Source organism: Giraffa tippelskirchi, chromosome 2 (genome assembly GCF_054371585.1).
Source record: "Giraffa tippelskirchi isolate mGirTip1 chromosome 2, T2T-mGirTip1v1.2.pri, whole genome shotgun sequence".
NCBI lineage: Eukaryota > Metazoa > Chordata > Mammalia > Artiodactyla > Giraffidae > Giraffa > Giraffa tippelskirchi.
The window spans coordinates 85,355,526-85,372,343 of record NC_137276.1 but is presented as its reverse complement, the minus strand read 5'-3'; the positions used below and the strand labels follow the sequence as shown (position 1 = coordinate 85,372,343).

The 16,818-nt window shown below is 38.7% G+C and overlaps 1 protein-coding gene and 1 long non-coding RNA gene across 2 annotated transcripts in view; both read right to left on the bottom strand.

The window, feature by feature from the left end:
• LOC145539796 (uncharacterized) overlaps positions 1-16,818 on the bottom strand; it is a 634,383-nt gene that overhangs the window by 286,955 nt on the left and 330,610 nt on the right. The gene's annotated exons all lie outside the window — the stretch shown is intronic.
• Positions 4,958-6,001, bottom strand: LOC145534881 (uncharacterized). Its single transcript, XR_014075033.1, has 2 exons — positions 5,841-6,001; positions 4,958-5,407 (listed from the first exon to the last, which is right to left on the bottom strand). It is a non-coding gene; the product is annotated as an uncharacterized LOC145534881 (long non-coding RNA).

The following is a 16,818-nucleotide window of genomic DNA, read 5'->3' as shown; positions in this document are numbered from 1 at the left end:
CAAGGTCCTAGATCCCTCTCCATTCCACACACCTCCTTTCTCCTCTATTCTCTTTCTCCATGACCCACTCCCCAGTAACCCCTACACCTTCTTCCAAGATCCTTCCTCCTGACCTGTTCCTCACATTTGCCATGACCTCTCCCTTCACCATCTTCTCTCATTAGCCACCTGAGTCCTGCACAGTCCCCTGTTTCTCCTTTCTCCCCAGCCCTCCCTCTCTGCTCTTTCTTCAGTCTCTCCCTCCCCTTAGCCACCCCAGAATCTCCTTCCATATTTGATATCTCTGGCCAACTCCATTTCACTGCTCCTCCCCTAGAGAGGAGGAAGAGATCTTGATATTCCTCCATCCCCACATCAGTGAGGCTAAATGGGGGGTTCCCCGTGACCATCCCTCACCCCACCATAACTCTGTGTATTTCTGTCCCCAGCTCTTGTCAGTGACTACTATTTCAAAAATGATTTGAAGTTATGTCTTCCCTGGTGGCTCACCTGGTAAAGAATCCGCCTGCAATGCGGGAGACCTGGGTTCAATCCCCGGGTTGGGAAGATCCCCTGGAGAAGGGAACGGCTACCTGCTCTGGTATTCTGGCCTGCAGAATTCCATGGACTGTCTCCATGGGGTCGCAAAGATTCAGACCCGACTGAACAACTTTCACTTTCACTTTTCACATCCCTGTAGTCAGTCATTCCTGTGATATATTTATTGAGCCTATTCTGTGTCAGTCACTAAGCATGATTCTGGATTTAAGTATCCAGGGCTGATAACACATAGCAACCATGACTCATTTACACAGTTATTCAATTCTCTATAGTCCTTATTTTCATATTACGCTCAAAAGACACCTGGAATGTGTTCAATTGTGGCCCCTGTGGTATGAGGACAGAGCTCCACCACTGCTATGTTCTCAGTTCTAGATAATGGAAAATGATATAAATTTAAATAATTGAAAACATACAATTTTAAATGTCAATTTAGATAATTGGAAATATATAAATTTAAAATTTGCAAATTAAAAAAATAAATAAATAACTGGACTTTCATGTAAGATTTCATTTAAAGAGTTGTAAAGCTGACAGAATCCTTTCCTCTGTCATTAAAAAACTAGCAAGATAAAAATATTTTTCCTAAAATCATTCTTTCCTATATTAACACAAGACAATGTGCCTGATGATAAAATGGTAACCCAGAGAATTCATTTAAATAGGAGTGGATTAAATTAGGGATTCTCAAACTTTTTCATTTTAGAATCCCAAACTCTTATTGAAGATCTCAGAGAGTTTTTCTTTATGAGTTCTATCTATCAGTGTTTTTTATATTAGTAATTGTTTTCGCATTCAAGGAAATTTAGAAATATTTATTTAATCCAGTTCCATGGAATTCTACAGGCAAGAATTGCCATTCCCTTCTCCAGGGGATCTATCTGACACAGGGATCCAACCAGGGTCTCCTGAGTTGCACTAAGATTCTTTACCATCTGAGCCACCAAGGAAGCCCAGTTATTTAACAATTCATTTAAAAATAAATGTACACATTAACATACATTTTTGTGTTAATATACATAAATCTGTAAAAAATAACTGTATCTTTCAAAACAAAAAAAAATTAGTGAGTGGTTTACTTTGCACTCTTGCAAGTCTCTTGAAGGGTGGTACATAATGGAAGAACTGCTGGACTCCCAATTCTGGAGCAATATCACATGTCATATAGCCTCTGGAATATGTCACTACAGGTTCATGAAAGAATAAGAACAAAAATGGCAAAAAATATCCTAGTTTAATTTTAAACAAAATTTTGACCTATGGACCCACTGAAAATGTCTCAAAGGACTCCTAGGAGTCCTCAACCACACTTTAAGAACCACTGACTTAAGAGCTATTTTAGAAAACAGCTGATCCACTCAAGGTTATAAAAAGTACTATATAGTAGAGAATAATTTCAAAAAGAACAAATATTTTCCATAAATGTAAAAGTACAGGCATATAAGCTCCAAAACTAAGGGTATACTATTTGTAGATGACATGCTTTTCCACATATAAAACCCCAAGGAACCTATTACAAAAACTCCTAGACAGATGAAGCTATTTTAGCAAGATTGCAAGATACAAGATCAACACATACACACACACACAAAATCGCTCACATTTCTATATACTAACAACAAACATATGGACACCAAAGGTTACATCACAGTGTCATTTTTACATTTGCTTCAAAGAAAATTAAATACTTTGGTATGAAATTTTAAAAAAATGCACAGGTTCTGTATTATCAATACAAAATGCTGATGAAAGAAATAAAAAACTTACCTAAATAAAGACACATATTGTGTTCACAGATTTGAAGATGCTGCAGGAGTAAAGGTGTTAATTCTCCTGAAACTGGTAAATAGGCTTAATGCAATTCCCTTCAAAATTTTGGCAGATTTTTGTAGACATAGACAATCTTATTCTACAAAGAATATGAAAAAGCAAAGGGCCTATAACCATTTAAAACAAGTTTTCAAAGGAAGAATAAAGTTGGAATCATTCTATACAATGTTAAGTCAGACTCGAGAGCTCCAGTACTCAGGACCATGTGTTCCTGGGATAAGAAGAGACAATACAACAGAACAGAGAACCTAGAAACAGTCCCACACAAGTATGTCCAAGCGATGTTGACAAAGATGAAAACTCAATTCAATGAAAGAAGTATAACCTTTTCAACAAATGGTGCTGGAAAAATAAGATATCCATAGACAGGCAAACCTTGATTTCAACTTCACACCTTGCACATGGAATCATGGGCTTAAAACATAAAACTATAAAACTTTTAGAAAATGACAAGGAAGAAAATCTTTGGAACTTAGAAATAGGCAAAAAATTCTTATATTTGACAACAGAAGTTATGCTCACAAAAAAGCCTGTACTTGAATGTTGAAAGCAGCTGTATTTGCAACAGCCAAAATTAGAAACAACCCAGATACCTTTCAATGAGTAACTGGCTAAACAAACTGTCATGCCTCCACACCACGGATTGCCCTCAACAATAAAAAAGAACCCATCACTGAAACCATAACAACCTGGTTTGATATCAATGGTATTACACTGAATGGAAAAGCCAATCTCACCAAGTTACACAATAAATGATTCCACTCATATCATTCTTGAAATAACATACTTATAAATACGTAGAATGGATTAGTGATTGCCAAGTGTTAGAGGTAGAAAGAAGGAAGATAGATATGCTTATAAATGGCTGCATGAGCAAGCTTTCTGATGATGGAACAGTTTTATATCCTGTTGTCATGGTGCTTGTGCTGTGTGCTTAGTCACTCAGTTGTGTCCAACTCTTTGTGACTCCATGAACTGTAGCCTGTCAGGCTCCACTGTCCATGGAGATTCTCCATGCAAAAATACTAGAGTGGGTTGCCATGCCCTCCTCCAGGGGATCTTCCCAGCCCAGGGATGGAACACAGGTCTCCCGCATTGCAGGATTATTTACCCTCTGAGCCACCAGGGAAGCCCATCATGGTGCTTACACAAATCTAAACAAGTGATAATATTGCATAGAACTACACATACGCATGCATACACACACACACACACACACACACACACACACACACACACATTCACAAGTGTACGTCAAACTGATGAAATCTGAAAAAGATCTGTGGATTGTCCCAATGTTAATTCCCTGGTTTTTTATATTCTACTATACTTAAGCAAGATGTTATCATTGGAGGAAACTGGCTGAAAGGTATGTGGGACCTCCATGTACATTTTTACTACTTCCTATGAATCTGTAATTATTTCAAAATAGAAAGTTAGAAAATAGTAACTAAAACTTCAAAGTAGAAAACACATAAAGCACATCTGAAGAGAAGAAACTCAGAATTTGTGAGCAGTTCAGTAGATGGGTCATGTTTCTACCATGCAGTCTCTATGGTTTAGCCAGGAGGCCAAGACAAAGAACCACCATCAAGAGAGGAAGCATCAACATGGAGGGACTAAGTGAGCTTATAATCAGAACAGGAGCATACAACTGGTTACTTTGGCTCAGTTCCTTTGTCAGCCACCATCCTAGCCTACTGGAGGCAATTCTCTCCAATTTCAAAAGAGCTTTAGCTAATTTTATGCTAATTTTTGATCATATAATTATACATTCAATTTCCAGACCCAACTCTGAAGTCAGAGTAGTATTTATGTTTTTAAGTCAAAAGATATGATGTCTTTTATGGTTCATGGTCCAAGTGGGCCATTACTATGCTAACTAAAGTTATTAAAAACTAATTAGATAAAAATGATAAAATGCTGACAACCGAATTTGAATTAATTTCAATAAAACAAATATTATTTTATAAACTACTTCCAAGCCAGTCAGCATGTATTACTACAAGCCTGGATTCTCAGACTTGTAAACTACTGGCTTCAGCATTATTTCCAGAGATGTAGTGTGTGCTCTGACTCTTCAGAAGTAACTGGCTGTGACATGCATCTGGAAAACATGCATTAAAGATCTGTTTTGTCTAAAAGAGCTGACTTCTCGGAATTAAGATATTAGTTATTTCCTTTTCCTTATACCAAAAGAGTGTAGAAATGACAAACTGTCAGAAACTGTTCAACAAAATGATGGTGTTAACCTCATGAGAACAAAATTCAGTTCACCAGTTGTGTGTTCTTATTCTTTGACTGGTGTTGTGAAAACCAGCAGTCTCTCCTGCAATTTTAATGAAGCTTTCTTTTAGAAAGAATTAACTAACTGCTAATTGTAACCCATATCAGTTTTCAAAAAGCTTCTTTCAAATGTTTTAATTCAGTGGCCTTTGAAGTTTGTATGTTGATATTTACATATCAGTAGACACTTTCATACATAACCATGAAAGTGCATTCATACACAAGCATACTGGTACAGAAAATATGCGACCTTTAGATATAAGTTATGAGTTTGAGAAAGGATACATCATGACTAATATTAATTGAAACAACAATAAAAATTCATTTGTGACACAACATCATGGTCTCAGGAGTCAGAGGGTGAAGGTGCACTTGGACTCAGAATGTTTCTTCCATTAGTCTCAGCAAGTGTTTGGATTTTTGAACTTTAATGTTCTGACTTTGAATATAATATATTTTAATTAACTTATCCCAACATTCTAATAATATAAACACTTTAATAGAGCCATAAAGCATACTTCTCTACATCACTTCAGTTCAACCAAAAGCTGGTTGGTATAAACAGCTAACAACATACTAGATATTGGTGTAGAGACAAAGAAATAAAAAGACCAGGCCCGTATTTTGAAATGTTTACAGTTTTTGAATTGACAATATTAAAAAAGGGACTTCTGGCCAGTGGGGGACGGAGACTTTGCTGCTTTGTCAAAGGAGCTGGACTGTCACTTCAAGTTCAGTGTCATGGCTAGCCCTAAAGAAGAAATGTCAGATAATCAAACAAATATTAGATAAAAATTATTCGACTTTCTTTTACCAAGGCTAGAAGTTAGTTTGCATTCAGGATAAATGCACAAGGTTTATAAACTTAAATAGAGATGATATCTCAGAAGCTTCATGCATTTTACTATCACACACCAACAAAGTTCATGTATAACTGTCAGGTGACAAAAGCTTTACATGGTGAACTGCTGTGTGCCCAGTGCTGGTTACTTCCTTTGTCATGTCTAATACAAAACCCCTTTCACCATAAATAAAATGTAATTAGACAAAGTCTTCCCACCGTACGTGGAGGTGAGAGTAAATGCACAATGAGCAAAATAAATGCAGCAGAACATGGGCTGCAAATTCCTAATGGTTGCTTGGCAGTAAAATATGTGTATACAATAATAATGACACTGTATTACCCTCAAGAGCAATGAGGCTCCTATCCAAGGGAGAAGAAGTTCATTAAAGTACCAAGAAACCATCCTGGCAGTATAGATGAGGCCCCCTCCTGTATCATCAATCAGAGAAAGGGTCGGAAGCAATGGGCCTGGTCCCTATACCTGATGCTGAGGCCCAGGGGCAGTGCTGCCTCCACCAGTGGCAGTACAGTGATGCTTTCTTTCGTAATTATGACATAATCTAATGTGAAGGATTTTGGTTACCATGATATTTGGGTTACCATGACAACAGCCTGGAAATATTTGGCTTGGTAATGTCATCATATACTTATTTATAAGATATATGATTCATGTGCTTTATAACTTCAATTCAATAACAAAAGGTATAGTGTTTTACTAAATTACACTATTTTCCTCCCTTTTGGCTAAGGTTTCTTTTTCTTACAAAGACATAAAGAGAAAAAGGAAGAAAAATCTTAAAGATTATGGGACACGTATAAACTTATTCTGAATTTAACCAGGAAACCAGGAAAAGGTTCAATGGGCTTGAATCCCAGTGTTGACAATGGGAACTTGGAAGCCATCATACCAGTGTATGGCTTCATACTACCTTTAATGAAGTATAACAGATTTAATTTCACTTTGATATTTTCAGGGTTTCTGATTATCTCCAGCAAAAGGAAATTAATTAATAAAGCTGTCCAAATTAAGTCATTTTTGCTATATTCCTTGAGCACTAAAGAACAGACTTTTTCCCTAAATTGTCTAAAATGAGCATAAACTACAATAAGGAGGGGAAAATCTTTTACAAAAACCAGAATGTGTTTCCATAAAGATTCAATGTGACCATCAGTTCAGAGTAGTTAGTAGCTAGTAGTTAGTAGTAGTTATTAGATGGCTGGCTTGCTAGATAAGAAAATAAAACGGAACATGTTATATAATATGCCAGTTTTACTAACAGATATAATCCATTATGCATCCTTTGTGAAAGAGATCATATCTCCACTTATTCCAAAGTTCTTTAGTAAGGGAACCGCTGCTCTCACAGATAAGCTAAAAAAAAAAATGCTTTCTTAGAAAAACCTAAGGACTCTCACACCATAAATTTTTGATGAATTAGTAAGTCATTGGTAAAGCTTAAATTTACTTCTTAATTGCCTACTATTCATTAAGCAATAGTAGGCAATTAATGAACTGACAACTAGATACTGTGCTCAACTGAATATTCAAAAACATGATACAGATATTTTGAAATGGAGACATTCTTTTTAAAGAATAAGAACTATTAATTGTTTGAAAGAGTAATAAACAAATAGGAAATGCCTTAAGCAGTAAGAAATATGAGATATAGGGCTAAAAGAGTATTGGAAATATAGAAAATAAATTATCTGACCAAGCGTTTGGACTTACAACTGCAGTAGATGCCATTAATTCCCTTTCCAGATCCCTGACTTGCCAGTGTAACCGTCCTCCACCTGCTGAAAGTTTTGTCTACAATGGCACACAGCTGCTGGAAAAGACACACCTTGCTGGAAGGCGAAAGAAAGGGGCGGCAGATGATGATGAGATGGACAGATAACATGCCAACTCAATGGACATGAATCTGAGCAAACTCCAGGAGCTAATGGAGGACAGAGGAGCCTGGCATGCTGCAAGTGTTGCAAAGAGTTGGACATGACTTAGCGCCTGAACAACAACAACCACAGCTCCCTTCTCCAGACAGGAATTGTGCTGGACCAGGCCAGAGATGCCTTTGTGGTTATGAAAGCTCCCACCTACCTGGGGGAGGAGCTTAGCTCACCTGCCAATAAATGACGCAGGTGAAGGAAATCCAACTTGTCCAAATGGAACAACTCTGAAGTTCTATTCGTACTCTAGAGTGCCCCATAGGATCAGGCTGACCCGTAGACTTCTGCTAAGAGCACATATTTTCCTATCTTCTTCATCTACTCTATTCTATTCAGATTTCATCACTTCCTTATTTTCTGAAAGCATATTCTCAAAAAAAAAAAAAAAACACACCTTCATTTACATAATAATCTCCAATTTGGGTTCTGATCCAGGGAAACTGACCTCAGGATAATCAGACAACTTGATATTTCAGCATAAGGAAACATGAACTCTAAAATGACTCAAGCAATTTCTAAATTTTTTCCTTCAACTTTTGTTCTACTGAAATTCTATCATGTATATTTGCTATCAAATTAGTCAGAGAGTATCCATTAATGTCATTCCTAGTATTTCAAAAGAAACAATGAAAATATGTCTTCTTTAAACCCCTGAGAATCAACAAAATCACTACATTAGTTTGAATTGATATCTTGGAATTTCCATTCTTGCTTGATGCTCACACTTTTTTATATGGTAATACAAGTAAACACAGAATAGGGAATACGTATGGCTATATATTAAACTATTCTACATTTGAACATTTCTCTAAATATGTTTCAATATTGTCAGTGTACTGAATTATGTCTCTTTGAACCATAATTTTGAAAACACTAGGGCATATTTTGTAATTAATTGATCTGCATCAGAATTTTTTCATCTTTCATTTTCATTATTTCTACATTTCAGGGTAACTAAAGAGATTCTTAAGGAAAGGACATCCATTAGTGTCAAAGGTCCAAAATTCAGTTCAGTTTAGTTCATTCGCTCAGTCATGTCTGACTCTTTGCAACCTCATGGACTGCAGCATGCAAGGCCTCCCTGTCCATGACCAACGTCTGAAGTCGACTTAAACTCATATCCATTGAATCGGTGATACCATCCAACCATCTCATCCTCTGTCGTCCCCTTCTCCTCCTGCCTTCAATCTTTACCAGCATCAGGGTCTTTTCAAATGAGTCAGTTTTTCTCATCAGGTGGCCAAAGTATTCGAGTTTCAGCTTCAACATCAGTCCTTCCAATGAATATTCAGGATCAATTTCCGTTAGAATGAACTGGTCAGATCTCCCTGCTGTCAAAGGGACTTTCAAGAGTCTTCTCCAACACCACAGTTCAAAAGCAACAATTTTTTGGTGCTCAGCTTTCTTTATACACTAACTCTCACATTCATACATAACTACTGGAAAAACCTTAGCTTTGACTAGAAGAACCTTTGTTGCCAAAGTTATATCTCTGCTTTTTAATATGCTATCTAGGTTTGTCATAACTTTTCCTCTAGGAAGCAAGGGTCTTTTAATTTCAAAGCTGCAATCACCATCTGCAGTGATTTTGGAGACCAAAAAAAAAAAGTCTGTCACTGTTTCCATTTTTTCCCATCTTCTTGCCATGAAGTGATGGAACCAGATGCCATGATCTTAGTTTCCTGAATGTTGAGTTTTAAGTTAACTTTTTCACTCTCCTCTTTCACTTTCATTAAGACGCTCTACAGTTCTTCTTCCTTTTATGCCATAAGGGTGGTGTCATCTGCAAATCTGAGGTTATTGATATTTCTCCCGGCAATCTTGATTCCAGCTTGTGCTTCCTCCAGCCCAGCGTTTCTCATGATGTACGCTGCATAGAAGTTAAATAAGCAGGGTGACAATATACAGCCTTGACATACTCCTTTCCCAATTTGGAACCAGTCTGTTGTTCCGTGTCCAGTTCTAACTATTGCTTCCTGACTTGCATACAGATTCCTCAGGAGGCAGGTCAGGTGGTCTGGTATTCACATCTCTTTCAGAATTTTCCAAAGTTTGTTGTGATCCACATAGTCAAAGATTTTGGCATAGTCAATAATGCAGAAGTGGATGTTTTTCTGGAACTCTCTTGCATTTTCAATGATCCAACTGATGTTGGCAATTTGATCTCTGGATCCTCTGCCTTTTCTAAATCCAGCTTGAACATCTAGAAGTTCATGGTTTACATATTGTTGAAACCTGCCTTGCAGAATATTGAGCAATACATTACTAGCATGTGAGATGACTGCAACTGTGTGGTAGTTAGAGCACTATTTGGCATTGCCTTTCTTTGGGATTGGAATGAAAAATGACCTTTTTCCAGGACTGTGGCCACTGCTGAGTTTTCCAAATTTGCTGGCATATTGAGTGCAGCACTTTCACAGCATCCTGAAAGATTTGAAATAGCTCAACTGGAATTCCATCACCTCCACTAGCTTTGTTCGTACTGATGCTTCCTCAGGCCCACTTGACTTTGCACTCCAGGATGCCTGGCTCTGGGTGAATGATCACACCATCATGATTATCAGGGTCATGAAGACCTGTTTTGTATAGTTCTTCTGTGTATTTTTGCCACCGCTTCTTAATATCTTCTGCTTCTGTTAGGCCCGTTCCATTTCTGTCCTTTATTATTCCCATCTTTGCATGAAAAGTTCCCTTGTATCTCGAATTTTCTTGAAGAGATCTCTAGTCTTTCCCATTCTACTGTTTTCCTCTATTTACTTGCATTGATCACTGAGGAGGGCATTCTTATCTCTCCTTGCTATTCCTTGGAACTCTGCATTCAAATGAGTATATCTTTCCTTTTCTCCTTTGCCTTTCGCTTCTCTTATTTTCATAGGTGTTTGTAAGGTCTCCTCAGAAAACGATTTTGCCTTTTTGCATTTCTTTTTCATGGGGATGGTCTTGATCCGTGCATCCTGTACAGTGTCATGAATTTCCATCCATATTTCGTCAGCCACTCTATCAGATCTAAATCCTTGAATCTATTTGTCACTTCCAGTGTATAATAGTAAGGGATTTGATTTAAGTCATACCTGAATGTTCTAGTGGTTTTCCCCACCCTCTTCAATTTAAGTCTGAATTTGTCAATAAGGAGCTCAGGATCTGAGCCACAGTCAGCTCCTGGTCTTGTTTTGCTGACTGTATACAGCTTCTCCATCTTCCATCTTTGGCTGCAAAGAATATAATCAGTCTGATTTCGGTATTGACATCTGGTGATGTCCATGTGTAGAGTCTTCTCCTATGTTGTCAGAAGAGGGTGTTTGCTATGACCAGTGCATTCTCTTGGCAATATTCTGTTAGCCTTTGCCCTGCTTCATTCTGTACTCCAAGGCCAAATTTGCCCATTACTCCAGGTATCTCTTGACTTAATACTTTAGCATTCCAGTTCCCTATAATTAAAAGGACATCTTTTTTGGGTGTTAGTTCTAGAAGGCCTTGTTGGTCTTCATAGAACCATTCAACTTCAGCTTTTTCAGCATTACTGGTTGGGGCATAGACTTGGATTACTGTGATATTGAATGGTTTCCCTTGGAAACAAACAGAGATCATTCTGTCGCTTTTGAGATTGCATCCAAGCACTGCATTTAGGACTCTTTTTTCTCTCGAGAAATCTGTTTGCAGGTAAGGAAGCAACAGTTAGAACTGGACATGGAACAACAGACTGGTTCCAAATAGGAGAAGGAGTACGTCAAGGCTGTATATTGTCACCCTGCTTATTCAACCTATATGCAGAGTACATCATGAGAAACGCGGGGCTGGAGGAAGCACAAGCTGGAATCAAGATTGCCAGGAGAAATATCAATAACCTCAGATATGCAGATGACACCACCCTTATGGCAGAAAGTGAAGAGGAACTAAAAAGCCTCTTGATGAAAGTGAAAGAAGAGAGTGAAAAAGTTGGCTTAAAGCTCAACATTCAGAAAACTAAGATCATGGCATCCAGTCCCATTACTTCATGGGAAATGGATGGAGGAACAGTGGGAACTGTGGCAGACTTTATTTCTGGGACCTCCAAAATTGCTGCAGATGGTGATTGCAGCCATGAAATTAAAAGACGCTTACCCCTTGGAAGGAAAGTTATGACCAACCTAGACAGCATATTAAAAAGCAGAGACGTTACTTTGTCGACAAATGTCCGTCTAGTCAAGGCTACGGTTTTTCCAGGAGTCATGTGTGGATGGGAGAGTTGGACTATAAAGAAAGCTGAGCACTGAAGAATTGATGCTTTTGAAGTGTGGTGTTGGAGAAGACTCTTTAGAGTCCCTTGGACTGCAAGGAGATCCATCCAGTCCATCCTAAAGGAGATCAGTCCTGGGTGTTCATTGGAAGGACTGATGTTGAGGCTGAAACTCCAATACTTTGGCCACCTCATGTGAAGAGTTGACTCATTGGAAAAGACCCTGATGCTGGGAAGGATTGGGGGCGGGAGGAGAGGGGGACGACAGAGGATGACATGGCTGGATGGCACCACAGACTCGATGGAGAAGAGTTTGGGTAAGCTCTGGGAGTTGGTGATGGACAGGGAGGCCTGGTGTGCTGCGATGCATGGGGTCACAAAGAGTCGGACATGACTGAGTGAATGAACTGAACTGAACGGCATTTCAGACTCTTTTGTTGACTATGATGGCTACTTAATTTCTTCTAACAGATTCTTGCCCACAATAGTAGATATAATGTTCACCTGAGTTAGTTCACCCATTCCAGTCCATTTTAGTTCACTGATTCCTAAATTGTCAATGTTCACTCTTGCCATCTCCTGTTTGATCACTTCCAATTTGCCTTGATTCATGGACCTTACATTCCAGGTTCCTATGCAATATTGCTCTTTACAGAATCAGACTTACTTACATCACCAGTCACATCCACAACCTGGTGTTGATTTTGCTTTGGCTCTGTCTCTTCATTCTTTCTGGAGTTAGTTCTCCACTGATCTCCAGTGGAGATCTCCAGAATAAGGGGCACCTACCGATGTGGGGAGTTCATCTTTCAGTGTCCTATCTTTTTGCCTTTTCATATTGTGCATGGGGTTCTCAAGGCAAGAATATGGAAGTGGTTTGCTATTCCCTTCTCCAGTGTACCAAGTTTTGTCAAAACTCTCCACCATGACCCGTCCAGTTTGGGTGGCCCTACATGGCAAGGCTCATAGTTTCACCGAGTTAGATAAGGCTGTGGCCCATGTGATCAGATTGGTTACTTTTCTTGGATTGTGGTTTTCAGTGATTGTGACTGTGGCCCAAAGTTAATTCCCTTTAATATACACACTGGAGAGTGCACATGGATGAATACAAGGGTTGAAAATGTCAGAGGGCTGATTTGATTTGATTTTGCTTTGTTTTCCATTATGAACATATAATCCAATGAGACTATTTACACAAACAAATCAAAATCAATTAAGAAACAAGTACTGATTTATTTTGCCATATTTAACAGCATTAAAAGCTTATCACTGTTACAATGTAGTGTTTACAACATGATATCAGGTGGTTTCCAAAGCAAACCATTCAACATCACGGTAATCCAAGTCTATGCCATGACCAGTAACACTGTAGAAGCTGAAGTTGAACACTTCTATGAATACCTAGAAGACCTTCTAGAACTAACACCCAAAAAAGATGTTTATTTCATTATAGGGGACTGGAATGCAAAAGTAGGAAGTCAAGAAACACCTGGAGTAACAGGCAAATTTAGCCTTGGAGTACAGAATGAAGCAGGGAAAAGGCTAATAGAGTTCAACCAAGAGAACACACTGGTCATAGCAGACACCCTCTTCCAACAACACAAGAGAAGACTCTACACGTGGACATCACCAGGTGGTCGACACCGAAATAAGATTGATTACATTCTTTGCAGCCAAAGATGGAGAAGCTCTATACGGTCAGCAAAAACAAGACCGGGAGCTGACTGTGACTCAGATCATGAACTCCTTATTGCCAAATTCAGACTGAAATTGAAGAAGGTGGGGAAAACCACTAGACCATTCAGGTATGACCTAAATCAAATCACTTATCATTATACAGTAGACGTGATAAATAGATTTAAGGGACTAGATCTGATAGACAGAGTGCCTGATGAACTATGCACAGAGGTTCATGACATTGTACAGGGGACAGGAATCAAGACCAACCCCAAGAAAAAGAAATGCAAAAAAGCAAAATGAGTGTCTGAGGAGGCCTTAAAAATAGCTGTGAAAATAAGGGAAGCGAAAAGCAAAGGAGAAAAGGAAAGATATACTCATTTGAATGCAGAGTTCCAAAGAATAGCAAGAAGAGATAAGAAAGCCTTCCTCAGTGATCAATGCAAAGAAAGAGAGGAAAACAGTAGAATGGGAAAGACTAGAGATCTCTTCAAAAAAATTAGAGATACCAACGGAACATTTCATGCAAAGATAGGCTCAATAAAGGACAGAAATGGTAGGGAAGTAATAGAAGCAGAAGATTTTAAAAAGAGGTGGCAAGAATACACAGAATAACTGCACAAAAAAGATCTTCATGACCCAGATAATCACAATGGTGTGACCTCTCACCTAGAGGCAGACATCCTGGAAAGTGAAGTCAAGTGGGCCTTAGGAAGCATCGCTACGAACAAAGCTAGTGGAAGAGATGGAATTCCAGTTGAGCTATTTCAAATCCTGAAGGATGATGCTGTGAAAGTGCTGCACTCAATATGCCAGCAAATTTGGAAAACTCAGCAGTGGCCACAGTCCTGGAAAAAAGGTCATTTTTCATTTCAATCCCAAAGAAAGGCAATGCCAAAGAATGCTCAAAATATCACACAATTGCGCTCATCTCACATGCTAGTAAAGTAATGCTTAAAATTCTCCAAGCCAGGCTTCACCAACATGTGAACCGTGAACTTCCAGATGTTCAAGCTGGTTTTAGAAAAGGCAGAGGAACCAGAGATCAAATTGCCAATATCTGCTGGATCATCGAAAAAGCAAGAGAGTTCCAGAAAAACATCTATTTCTGCTTTATTGAATATGCCAAGGCCTTTGACTGTTTGGATCACAATAAACTGTGGAAAATTCTAAAAGAGATGGGAATACCTGACCACCTGATCTGCCTCTTGAGAAACCTGTATGCAGGTCAGGAAGCAACAGTTAGAACTGGACATGGAACAACAGACTGGTTCCAAATAGGAAAAGGAGTACATCAAGGCTGTATATTGTCACCCTGCTTATTTAACTTATATGCAGAGTACATCATGAGAAACGCGGGGCTGGAGGAAGCACAAGCTGGAATCAAGATTGCCGGGAGAAATATCAATAACCTCAGATATGCGGATGACACCACTCTTATGGCAGAAAGGGAAGAATAATTAAAGAGCCTCTTGATGAAAGTGAAAGAGGAGAGTGAAAAAGTTGGCTTAAAGCTCAACATTCAGAAAACTAAGATCATGGCAACTGGTCCCATCACTTCATGGGAAGTACATGGGGAAACAGTGTCAGACTTTATTTTTCTGGGCTCCAAAATCACTGCTGATGGTGATTGCAGCCATGAAATTAAAAGACGCTTACTCCTTGGAAGGAAAGTTATGACCAACCTAGATAGCATATTAAAAAGCAGAGTCATTACAATGCCAACAAAAGTCCGTCTAGTCAAGGCTACGATTTTTCCAGTAGTCACGTATGGATGTGAGAGTTGGACTGTGAAAAAAGCTGAGTGCAGAAGAGTTGATACTTTTGAACTGTGGTGTTGAAGAAGACTCTTGAGAGTCCCTTGGACTGCAAGGAGATCCAACCAGCCCATCCTAAAGGAGATCAGTCCTGGATGTTCATTGGAAGGACTGATGTTGAAGTTGAAACTCCAATACTTTGGCCACCTCATGCGAAGAGTTGACTCATTGGTAAAGACTCTGATGCTGGGAAGGATTGAGTGCGGGATGAGAAGGGGACGACAGAGGATGAGATGGCTGGATGGCATCACAGACTCGATGGACATGAGTTTGGGCAAGCTCCGGGAGTTGGTGATGGACAGGGAGGCCTGGCGTGCTGCGGTTCATGGGGTCGCAAAGATTCAGACGACTGAACGACTGATCTGAACTGAACACAAGTTATTGCATATTAAATGCAAAAGTCTACCTTAATGCAATGTTGAGTTTGCATGTTTTGAATTAAATAGAGGAAAAAGAAAATACAAAGTTAGATTCTCTTACCAAAGGTCAATTTTTTTTACTAGTTGAAGGATTCACATAAAATCATTTAAATGGCCAAAGTAGCAACATTTTTGCAAGCAAAATATGTAAATTCAGTTTAACAATTTACTTGTCTACCTATATGAATATGTATGTGTTCTGTGTTTGCATATACATATCTTTTTATATTAATTCAATTTTGGTTATGAAGGAAATTAAGTGAATAATTTTAAAACAATCTATGAGTTTATGGATTTCTGTTCAAAAAACAACAAGGCAATAAGAATCAAGAGCTCCAAAAGGAATATTTCAGAAACTATTACTTAATTTAATTTAGTGCAACAAATTTAATACTACAAGTTTAAAATAAATTCATAAGTTTGGTAGAAGGAAGAGACAGATTTGCTGAAAAATCACCATAGTGTAGAATAGGATTATCAAGACCATAAAAGACAAAAGATACCAAGAAACCAACTTCTTGACCTCATGGTCCCTCTGTCCATTTAGAAAGCCAATAAATGTATGTGTGAAATAATGAAATAATCCAGTTAAACTTTGTTCATTCAGTGATAATATCTGTTACCTATCACCACAATAATACTACAAAGAAAGCAACAAGAAAATCTCCGTGATGTAAAACAAGCCCTTATTGCTCACAAGTCTGAGGTGGCCATTAGGTGGCTCTGCTGATCTAAATAGTTCACTTACTCATGGGGTTGGCTGGCTACAGCTACTGTAGGTAGGCCTTGACTAGGCTCATTCACACCTGCAGTTTGGCTCACTTACTTACCTATCTATTGATTGGGTTACTCCACATGGCGATAAAGGGGCTTGTCAGGTGGCTCAGTGGTAAAAAAAAAAAAAAAATCTGTCTGCCAATGCAAGAGTTGAAGGAGACGTTGGTTCGATCCCTGGGTTGGGATGATCCCTTTTAGGAGGAAATAGTAGCCCACTCCAATATTCTTGCCTGGAGAATCCCATGGACAGAGGAGCCTGGTGGGCTACAGTCCATGGGAATTGCAGTCAGACATTACTGAGCAACTGAGCATGTGTCTCTGATGATCCAAAAGACTAGTCAAGAATGTTCTGAAAGCAATGGCCAGAGTGGAAATAAGGACATTCTTCTCCACCTCTGCTGTATCAAATCTTCTAACCTCCATTAGCCAAAGAAAACTACATCCAAGCAGGAAGACACCAAACAG